The following is a 12,610-nucleotide window of genomic DNA, read 5'->3' on the forward strand; positions in this document are numbered from 1 at the left end:
AATCATGTTCATTGTTGAAGACAAATATGTTATTATACAGAACAGCATCCACAAAAGGTAATAACTGGCAACATAACAACAGTATACATGAAAACATTCTTGAAAAATCAATTGCAAAATTATTCTAGAAGAATTAAGTGGCAAAAGTAGAGAAGATAATTATACATCATAGGATTATCTACATTTTCCTGTTTTTGCCCACTGGTTTAGCTAGCTAGGGATGGAAAGGATGAGGCAAACACATATAGGACCCAACAAAGGCTAATATATTATTCTATAGTAATCTCTAGATGGCCATTTTATTTTCATCTATTAATATTTTTCCAAGAATACTTTAATTCAGTCAGACACGTGTCATAAGGACACACCTTGGAGACGCTCAGAATTATGTGGAGTCTAAGGGTTAAATGGTCAAGTTATCACTTAGTGTAGACGTCAGTAAAAGTCAGTAAAATTGAGGCTCTTATTAATATTATATCATTTATACTCAATAGCTGGCAAGTGCTAAAATATTTAAATCATGTATATATCAAAGAATTATGAATCATCAAACTTTGCACGGGTGAAGTAATTTTAAAAATTATGAGAATTTGCAACAGCAAACTCTACTGGTATAAAGCAGTACCTGTCACCCCTTGCCCCCCATTCATCTGTGTAAATATGAATCTATATTCCCATTGTGCAGAGAATATGAATACAAATAACCCAGGTGGTCTTTGACACATTTCAAGTTAGAAAAGAGAATATGCTGCCTTAGTAAGGAAGGGATGAAAGGAAATGATAATAGACTTTTTTAAACTGACATATCCATGCCATTCTTTCATTTTCTTCTTTAAATTGATATTTAGTGTTTCATATAGAAGAAAAAAATACATAACAGAGAAAACAGAAGAACAAAAAACCACTATCTTTTATAATCTTTTTTACATTTATTACTTTTTTAAAAGCTAGATGAGGTCACAGAACGAATTATATATTTCATTTTATCCTAATATTTATGTCAAAGAATTTTTCATGTAGCCATCTTTATAACCATTAATTTAGGCATGCAAAACAACTCATCAAAAGTATATCCCATACTTTATTTATATTTTTCTTTCTTTTATTTATAAATGGTGTTACGATAATACACAAGATTTGATTTTTTTAAAAAATAAATTTATACTCTTTAATAAAAATATTACATGATTTTTTATTTTGCCTTAATAACATCCTAAGTGAGACTGAATTTGCCCCCATATATGTGTAGGGAAGGACTGTGGCTTCTCTATTGTTATCAAACTATAAATACGGGCAAGTTACTGAATCTCCCTTAGTTTCAGCCTCTTTACCAAATAGATAGAAATATGTTTGTACTTCAAGCCTTTTTTGTGACATTTAGTCAGCTCATATCCAGAACCCAACAAGAATCTAGAAGCTGACTCTTCTTTGTTTCCTTTGTTCTTCTCCATAAAGAATTGTTCCTCGTAAGAACAGACTAATCTAAGGAAAATGTTTTGTTCACTTCTATGAGATTTTTGTATCTGATAATAACATTAATCTTAAGTCACACCTGTGGCAATTCTTTTTCACTGTTAAACTTTTTATGATTCTAAATATAGACTATTTAAAATATATTTGATTTTTCATCATTTTAAACAGTAGGAAATATCCTTCATTTGATGTCTTCACAGAAATTTATTTTTTTCTAATCTTTCCAAAGATATTTTAAAACTATAACTCTTTGATATTATGAAATTTAAATACATTTGTAATGTCAAGGTGACAGTTTAAATTGCTCTGTTTTCATCAAACTTGTTAAACACGTATCTCACAGAATTTACTAAATAGGAATTCTCTTCTCCAGTAATGTATGACTTTTTTTTAATGCTCTGGGCTTTCTGTTGATCCATCTCTTTCATTTTTTGCTGGTAGCAACTTGTTTTATTTTAAAAAGGCTAATCTGGCCTTACCAACATGAGAAGAGTGTTAGTTGTTTCTGTTAGAGGCTGTATATACTGTTTATTCATCTTATAGGTATGAGCAAAGGCTTACATAAAACCAATCATCCTTATTGTCATTTACCTAAACCATAGCAATAGTGGCCCATTTGTCAGTTAAAATTTTTATGTGATTAGAAAGAGCCTTCATAAGAGATTATGGTAAGAGATTGATAGGATCAATTCTATGGCTGCGTCCGGATTTTTCTTTATTAACAATGAACTGATATTTATTGAGGGGTTACTATGGGCAGCCCAAGTATTATTCTAAGTGTTCCATATGCATTATCAAACTTTAAAGTATCCCCTACTGACCCACAAGGATGTTCAAAAAATGAAAGGACATCATGGGCAAGGAATTAAAGGAAACCAAGAGAATTACGATAGTGATTACACAGACAATATGAATAAAAAGATAGAAATTACAAAACAGAACCAAGTATAAGTGTTGGAGCTAAAGAATACAATAATTGGAATGTCCTATGAGAAAACTGATGCACAAAGAGCCGAAGTCACACATCAGCTAGGAGATAGAGTCAGGATTCGAACCCACACTGGGGCTGTGGTCTACGCATCCTCTCAAGCTGACTGCCCGCTGGCTGTCAGGTTCCCTCTGCTCCCATGGCCTCTACTGCCCAACCCCAAGGCTGGAAGTTCACATTGTCAAATAATCCTGGTAAAGCTCTGGGCATGGATGCAGCTGGAGGCCATTATCTTAAGTGAAGCAATGCAGAAACAAAAAACCAAATATCATACATTCTCACGTATAAGTGGGAGCTCAACATAGGTTATACGTGGATATAAATATGGGAACAACAGGCACTGGGGAGCACTATAGGATAGAGAGAGGGAAGGAGGCAAGGGTTGAAAAACCACCTGTTAGGTACCGTGCTCACTACAGGGGCGATGGGTTCAATTATATCCCAAACCTCAGCACCATGCAATACACCCATGTAACAAGCCTTCCCAAGTACCCCCTGATACTAAAATAAGAGTTGAAAAAGAAGAAAAAAACAGAATTGTCCTAGCAAACAATTCTAATGCCTGCTTAAGATATGGGAAAAGGTTTAAGCAGACTAAAAGTAAATAAGTGAAAGTTAGTAGACAAAAATGATATCATTTTGTGTAAAATATCCTGATGTTTCACAGCTCAGTGTTAGTAATAATAATTCAGGGCTGCAAATCTAACAGACATTACTTTTATGAGTTTAAATTAAGAACATTCTAAAAAGCCATTAGACGGCCAGGCACAGTGGCTCACGCCTGTAATCCCAGCACTTTGGGAGGCAGAGGTGAATGGATCACTTGAGGTCAGGAGTTCCAGACCAGCCTGGCCAACATGGTGAAACCCTGTCTCTACTAAAAATACAAAAATTAGCTCGGTGTGGTGACACACGTCTGTAGTCCCAGCTACTCGGCAGGCTGAGGCAGGAGAATCGCTTGAACCCAGGAGGCGGAGGTTGCAGTGAGCTGAGATCGTGCCACTGCACTGCGACACTCCTTTCTGAATGACACAGCGAGACCCAGTCAAAGAAAACAAAAAAAGCCATTAGACAGTGTATACTCTACCCACTGAAAATGCTTAGATTCATTAGCATGAATATACTCCAGTTCAACAAATCTATCATTTGGAAATTCAGAACTATGGACCAACATATATAAGCAAACAGCTGTATCTCACAGCTGTATAAATATTACTAACCTCAGTTAGGGAAATGAACTACCAAATACTTATGATTTAAAAAATAAAGACATTAACATTTCTACATGTCAAATTACTATAATAATTAAATTACTATAATATATATGTATAAAAAATACATCAAAATATTATAGTAATAAACTTGGGATGGTCACATTGTACCTAGTGGCTTTTTTCTTCTTTGTGCTTTTATATATTTTTAATCACTTCATAGTTGGTATTAAATAACTTAATAATTATTCAAAGTGTAATATAAAAATGAAATAAACAGCAAAGAGCATTCCCAGTATTGTCTTAATTTGAGGGACAAAATGTGAGCCTAGAAATGTTAACACTAGATAATTATATAATTGGTCATGTTTTTATTTTTCATTTCCTAGCATGTCTTCAGGAAGCACATGTTGTTTTTATAATCAGAATAAACTTATAGAACATTGTGTTCTACATAATGACAAAAACTTGCCAAGATGTTTTTGAAAAAGAAATGTAATGTGAAAACGTGTTGATTTATTTCTGACTGGAGAGCCAAACCTTGTTTGACAACACCCAAATCTGGTACTGATTGGCTTAGGTCTCCAAGTATGAGAGCATGGTTTTTTTTTTTTTTTTTTTTTTTTTTCGTCTTGTTTACTGCTATATTTTCAACATTTAGCACACTATCTATTTTATAAGAGCTCTTCAAGACGATTTGTTAAATAATTCCACATATTCAGTCTATGTCAATAGAATGTCCTGTCCTTACCAATCACCAGCAGTATCACATTCACATGATAATAGAGCTTCTTCCCCTTCAGGCAGAGTACAGATTGTAAAAAACATGAGGCTTTTTCATTAACTTCAAGTACCTACTTTTTAAGCCTCTCACTTGCTATTGTATAGCCTTGGGAAAACTACTTAACATTATGTGGTTATTTCTTTCATTTGTAAAATGAGGATGTAGTATCTAATTTTTAAGGTGACTATATTAATTAGGTAAACGTTAATGTAACTAACCCACAGTTCACCTAAAAATATGATAAACCAAATTGGGTTCAACCATATTGTACACTTTCATAACCCATTGATATTTTTTTCCATGACTGTATCTTTTAAATTTCAAAGGAATTGTCTGCTTTATTCACATTTTTATCTGAAAATCTTTTTTCAACTTTTAAGTTCCGGGTTGCATGTGCAGGATGTGCAAGTTTGTTACATAGGTAAATGTGTGCCATGGTGGTTTGCTGCACTTATCAACCCATCCCCTAGGTATTAAGCCCTGGGTCCCTTAGCTATTCTTCCTGATACCCTCCCTCCCCACCCCTAATATGCCCCAGTGTGTGTTGTCTACCCCCGTGTATCCATGTGTTCTCTCGTTTGCCTTCCACTTATAAGTGAGAACATGCGGTGTTTGGTTTTCTGTTCCTGCATTACTTTGCTGAGGATAATGGCTTCCAACTTCATCCATGTTCTTGCAAAGGACATAATCTCATTCCTTTGTATGGCTGCACAGTATTCCATGGTGTATATGTACCACATTGTTTTTTATCCAGTCTATCACCGATGGGTATTTGGGTTGATTCCATGTCTTTGCTATTGCGGTTAGTGCTGCAATGAACATATGTGTGCATGTACCTTTATAACAGAATGATTTATATTCCTCTGGGTATGTATCCAGTAATGAGATTGCTGGCCAAATGGTATTTCTGCTTCTAGATCTTTGAGGAATTGCCACACTGTCTTCCACAATGGTTGAACTAATTTACACTCCTACCAACAGTGTAAAATCGTTCCTTTTTCTCATCCTTACCAGCATCTGTTGTTTTTTAAAGGATGGAGGAAAATTACAAATTTTTAAATAACTTGCCAACTCCTTATTGTCTTTTTTCGTGTTTTGGTGAATTATACAAGGGGAGTCATCCAAATTATTTTTATACCTTCTCCATTTAATCATATTCTTCCAGGCAGAAACTGTTAACAAGATTATGAAATGCAATAGATTTTCAATATCTAAACATGTTAAAATGCTGTAATTAGGTTCCTTTAGTACATGTACGTTCCTTTGTAAAATAGAATTGTAAGTAATATGCCATCTGCTTTAACCTATTTCTAATTATAGCATTGCATATGAATTTTAATAGGTATCATAATTTGAATCACTATCATGAGAAAATATAGAGATATAGGTTATTGTATCTGTTTATTTTCACAACAAATCTGTAATAGTAAAGAATATTTTATGAAATGCTAAAGTATAAAGAGAAATTGGTTTTTACTGCAATGAAAAAATTGATTAAGTCATTCAAAGGGTGATAAAATTTAATTTCAAAATAGATACTCCAGAAGTTGAACAAAAATGGTTTTGATTATAATAATAGTGTACATAGATATTATACAAAAAATGAAAACCTGTATAAGCGCAGCAGGAATCATCCTCTGATTGTATGTGGCTGTTACCATTCAAAATTAGTTATAAGAAAAATCATAGTCACTTGGTGAGGGTCAATTATTGTGTCAGATACTCTACAAAGCTGTCCAGTGTCCATGTTTTTTCTACTTCATTATGCCCCAGCCTTTTTTTTTTTTTTTTTTTGAGACGGAGTCTCGCTCTTGCTGCCCAGGCTGGAGTCCAGTGGCGCAATCTCAGGTCACTGCAACCTCCACCTCACGGGTTCAAGCGATTCTCCTGCCTCAGCCTCCCGAGTAGGTGGGATTAGAGGCATGCGCCACCACACCTGGCTAATTTTTGAATTCTTTTTTTTTTAGTAGAGAATCTCACAATAATGATTTGGGTTTTTTGACATGCCAAAAAGATTAAAAAGTGCGAAGAAGAAGGAAGAAAAATATCCATATAAGATAACAGGTAGCATTCACCACTTAATAACTTTTTATTTGGGGTAGATAATTTAATTCTTTGAGTCTTAGTTTTCTTATTTGTAACATTTAAAAAAATTCGCGTCAAAGTGTTATTGTGAAGCCTAGGTGAAAGCATGCATATAATTCTCTTAACACTAAATTCACAATAAGTAATATATATTATTTTGAAGAACTCTGTATGAATTTTTGTTTAAGAAATGTATTAGTACTTCTATCTAAGGAGATAAAAAATGTAGAAGGCAAATAGATTTATGACATAATTAAAATACTTTGAAAAGAATTATAATTTTTTCTAGAATTAACTAGCAGGAATGGAGATGATAATGTTAAAAATGAAGAGAGTTGGGGAAGTCTTAACCTAAGACATATTAAATGTTATATTAAAAATAATATTTCTCAAAGTTGCTATTTTCTAAAGAAAGAAGAGACATTTAAATGAAAGACACAGTAACATATGTAAAACACATCCTAAAGCAATAAGGAAGTAATTCTGTCAAGAAAATTAGCTAACAATTTATAACAGCTTCAAATGAGATTCTTATCTTATAGACTATATCAGCTAAATTATTTTTATTAATAATGTTAGTATTAATAACAATATTTTTACTTACTATGAGACAATTATTAAGCCATTTATCAGAGTAAGAAACTGAAAAATTTGCAAAAGTTGGTTAAATAACTTACCCGAAGTCAAGAACTAAAAGGAGAGCTAGAATTAAATAAATATCTTAATATAAATAGGCAAATAAATTGACAAAAGGTAAAAAAATAGTGTGGATAAGAATGTTTTAAGCATTAAGGAAAGAGATTGCTATCAAATGAAAATATTTGTAGATTTAATTCCAGAAGAATTTAAAATTTCTGACAGTGAAAATTTACAACCAAAAGCAGCCACTTCTGAAAGTATGGCAAACAAGCTATTGTGAAAAGTTGTGTACATTACTCCAAGCTGCTAATTGCACTGCTAAACTCATAAAGCTAGGAAGGAAGAAAGGGAGGAAGGTAGGAAGGGAGGAGGAGAGGCAGGGAGGGAGGGAAGAAGGAAAGCCAAAGACTAATGTGTAGGCAGAGGATGCTCTGCCAACACCAAAAAGAGTAAACACAGTTCTCTCTGGGAGAAACATCCCAAAATGAGATAGATATTTTAGAGTTTCCATCTTGTAAACTTAGTAAAAAACGAAGTCAATGTGAAAATATTACCAGACTTTAACAATGAAATTTTCACAAGCCAACGCAAACATAAAGAAGTTAAAAAGAATAATGAGCAGAGTAAGCACATTAGATCTAGAAATGATTATATATTAAAAGGTAAAAACTAATGAAATGCTTAAGGAAATAAAAGATGGTATCAGAGATATTAACAAGAAAAAAATCCTGTAAACCATCACGAGACAATTTTGAAAGAGAATTCTAGAGCTTATAAAATTAAAACTAAAATCATTGAAAATAAAACTTAAATCCAGCTAAATAGTAACTTAAATACAACGAAAAGATGTGAACTGTAAGAAGGTAAATGGATTAATCTACTAGGCAATATATCAATCCAAAATGTATATGCAACCAATACCATAGTTTCAAAATATATAAAGCATGTATTGATAAGATTAAAAGGAGAAATAAGTAAATCTAAAAACTTACTGGGAGATTTTAACATGTATAACTCAGTAATATTTGGAAGAACCAACAAAAGAAATTAGTATAGATACAGATGCTTTGATAACAAACTTGATGTGATATGTATAGAACACTAAACCACAAAACTTCAGAATATGTATTATTCTTAAACACACGAGACATTTGCTGAAATTAACCACCGTAATAAAGCAAGCCTCAACAAATTTTAATAGATGGAATTCAGATACCATATGTTCTATGACCTCAATGGAAGTAAGTTGAAATTTAGCAACAAATAGATACCTTAGAATATTGTCCAATGTTTAGGAATTAAATTAAATTATGCACTTCTTAGGAATCCATGAGTCAAAGGAAAATAGAAAATATTTTGTACTGAATGATGACAACATACCATATCCAAATCTGTGTGATATAATTAACATTGAATTATTGAAAACTAAAACAGAAGAAGTTAAAAAAAAAAAAAGCAACAGACTCTAAAAAGAAGGATATGATAAATATAAGACTAAGATTATGGAAGAAAAGGAAAAAATTAAATAAAAGGTACGCAGTCAAAAAATGATTGAGACCAATAAAAGCGATTAAAAAAAAAAAAAACTTTGACAAGATGGATAAAAAAAAAGGAGACAGGGAGAAAGCAAAATGTACCAGTGTTAGGAAAAAAGTATTCTGACATTTAAAAGATTTTAATAGGAGAAATATCATTTGAAAATTAAATAATATGCTATATTCCTAAAATAAAAACAAAAATGCAAGAAGCAATAGATATTTTAATAAAATTTGCATTTGTTAAAACATCTAAGCTCATAAGCAAAATTTTCCATAGAAATAATCTAGGCCCAAATGGCTCACTAGCGTATTCTTCCAAATATTTAAAGAAGAAATAATGGCAATCTTAACGATCTCTTCAGCATACAGAAAGAGTGGGAATAATTCCTGACTGATCTTATAAGCTCGACCTGACTTGTTACATCAACAAAGGAATTGTGAGAAAGTAAAATTATAGGCCAATCCCTCTCATTAACATGGATGCAAACTCTGAAATAAAACACTTATAAATGAATACATATATTGGCCATTTTGTATTTATTCCAGACTTTTATTGTACAAAATACCCCAAATCCAGTGTCATTCCACACATGAAGAGAATAAAGGAGAAAAATTATATGATAATTTCAACTGATACAGAAACACTTTTTTTTTTTTGAGACGGAGGCTCGCTCTGTCGCCCAGGCTGGAGTTCAGTGGCGCCATCTCACTGCGAGCTCCGCCTGCTGGGTTCACGCCATTCTCCTGCCTCAGCCTCCCGAGTAGCTGGGACTACAGGCGCCCGCTACCACGCCCGGCTAACTTTTTTTGTATTTTCAGTAGAGATGGAGTTTCACCATGTTAGCCAGAATGGTCTTGATCTCCTGACCTCATGATCCACCCGCCTTGGACCCCCAAAGTGAGAAACACTTTTAATATTACTCTACACAGATTCGTGGTTGAATTCTTTTATCAAACTAGCAATAGAGGTAACTTGGTGTGATGGAAGATATGTAGAGTAAATCTACAGTAAACATCAAGCACATGATGAAATATGAATGTTTTCTCTCTAATATGGAGATAAGACAAAGATGCCTGTTTTATATTTTTATGTAGGATTGTATTAAATTGAGAAAATGAACTTGGACTTTGAGCTTACACTATACACAAAAATTAATTCAAAATGGTTTAAAGACCTATAGGTAACAGCTGAAACTACAAAACTCCAAGGAAAACAAACAACAACAACAACAACAAAAAAACAAAAAACTGGAGAAATTCTTCATGACATTGTATTTGGCAATTTTTTTTTTGGATGACACCAAAAGCGCAGGCAACAAAAGCAAAAAGAGATAAATGGGACTACATCAGTTTTAAAAAACTTCTGTGCAGCAAAGGAAAACACCAACAGAAGGAAAAGGCAACATACAGAGTGGGAGAAAATATTTGCAAACCACATATTTGATAAGGGGTTCATATCCCAATATAAAAGAAAAAACACCTACAACTGAACAACAACATCAAAAAAACAATTTAAAAATGGGCAAATAGGCCAGGCAAGGTGGCTCACGCCTGTAATATCAGCACTTTGGGAGGCCGAGGCGGGTGGATCACGAGGTCGGGAGATCGAGACCATCCTGGCTAACATGGTGAAACCCCGTCTCTACTAAAAATATAAAAAATTAGCCGGGCGTGGTGGCGGGCTCCTGTAGTCCCAGCTACTTGGGAGGCTGAGGCAGGAGAATGGTGTGAACCCGGGAGGCGGAGCTTGCAGTGAGCTGAGATCGCGCCAGTGCACTCTGGCCTGGACGAAAGAGCGAGACTCCGTCTCAAAAAAAAGAGGACAAATAGCTTGAATAGACATTTCTCCAAAAAGACATAGAAATTACCAGAAAGCCTATGAAAATATGCTCAACATCACTAGTAACTAGGGAAATGCAAATCAAAACCACAATGTAATATCACACCCAGTAAGATGGTGATAATTAAAAAATAATAACAAGTGTTATTGAAGACGTGGAAAAATACTAACCCTTGGGCCTTTTGGTGGGCATGTAAAATGGTTCAGCCACTATAGAAAATAGTATGGAGGTTGCTCGAAAAATAAAAATAGAACTACTATATGATTGAGCACTTCCACATCTGAATATATATCCAAAGGAAACGAAAACAGGATCACAAAGTGCTATTTGCACACCCATGTTCACAGCAGCTTTATTCACAATATTCAAGAGGTAGAAGGAACCTAATTGTCCATCAACAGGTGAATGGATAAAGAAAATGTGACGTATGTAAATACAATGGAATAATATTCAATCTTAAAGAAGAAGGGAATCCTGCTGTATGCGACAACATAGTCGAACCTTAAGGACATTATGCTAAATGAAATAAACCAGTTTCTGAAAGACAAATACTACATGATTCTACTTATAGGAGGTCTCTAAAATAGTGAACTTCATGGAAACAGAATAGTGACTGCCAGTGACTAGGAGAGGGCAAAAGAGAAATTGTTCAATGAGTATAAAACTTCAGCTGTAAAAAATGAACGATTTCTAAAGATCTGTTGCATAACAACGTGCATATGGTTAACACTGAAGCAGCATTTTTCATCTGGGGTAATACCTGAGGTTTGTTGCCTCATGCCAAGGAAATCAAGAACGTGGACACACAAGGAGTGAGTTCAGGAGCCAAGGTTTAATAGGTGAGAGAAGGAGAAAAGGTCTCTCTCCTGTGGAGAGAGAGGGGTTCCCAAGTGGGTTTTCCGGTTTCTTAGTGGAACGCATGGGGTTTTATAGATGAGAAGAAACTGGTGGCCCCACCCTAATCTTTTATTATGAAGATGGGTTCTCTGTCTGGCCACCTCCATGTTGCCTGTTCCTTTACCATACACGTGGTTGACAAAGAAAAGGGAAAAGGGAGCCTCAATGTTGAACATGCCTGGCCCCCAGGTAGCCTTATCCTATTGGCACAGCTGCCAGCATTCACCCGTGCAAGCATCCAGCTTGCCTTATCTACGTCTGCAGTTCGATTTTACAGGCTGCTCTTTGTTAGAGAAGGAATGATATGGGGGCTGCCTTTTTGTAAAAAGGGAAGCCTTACTGAGGACTCTCTTACCCTCACTAACTGCCTAAATAATTTCTTTTTAAGCTCCTTATCAACACTGCTGTACTCTTAAAAATGGTAAAGATGGTAAATCCTGTTTTTTATCACAATAAAAAAATTAAGAAAAAAGATTGTACTAAAGGCTCTAGACAGTGTAATGAGGCCAGAAAAATAAAAGATTTAATAATTGGAAAGAAAAAAAGACTATCATTATTTGCAGATGCATGATTGTATAATATAAATATACCAAAGGTCGAGAAACTATGGTAAGAATATTTAATCAATTCATACTTTTATTATTAGATATAGTCAATTTTAGCAAAAAGCATCTATTTGCCACCTAGAAATAATCCCACATAAAGTTGGACAAGAACTTTATACCAACAAATGATAAAATTTTGTATATTAAAGCAGACTATAATAAATGGAGAGATACTCTATGTGTAAAGACAGGACAATTAGTTCAACCCAAACTGGCTTATGAATTTAATACAATTCCAATGGAAACTACATTTCTTTAGTTAACTGAAATTATGATTTGAAATTTTATTTGAAAATCTCGTGGGCAGTGACAGCTAAAGCACTCACCAAGAAATATTATCAAGTTTTATTACAAAGCTAGAGTAATTTGTATAGAACCCCAAAACAGAACCAACCTATACAGAAACTTGTTACATATAAATACTGTGTATTAGAGAGAAAGACAGGACTTAGTAATTAGTGCTGAGACAATGTGTTATCCATATGGGGCAAACAATAGTAATAGAACTCTTATCTCACAGCATGCCTTAGAACAGGAGAGAAAGAAAGA

This window comes from Pan troglodytes, chromosome 21, assembly GCF_028858775.2.
Source record: "Pan troglodytes isolate AG18354 chromosome 21, NHGRI_mPanTro3-v2.0_pri, whole genome shotgun sequence".
NCBI classification, from domain to species: Eukaryota; Metazoa; Chordata; class Mammalia; order Primates; family Hominidae; genus Pan; species Pan troglodytes.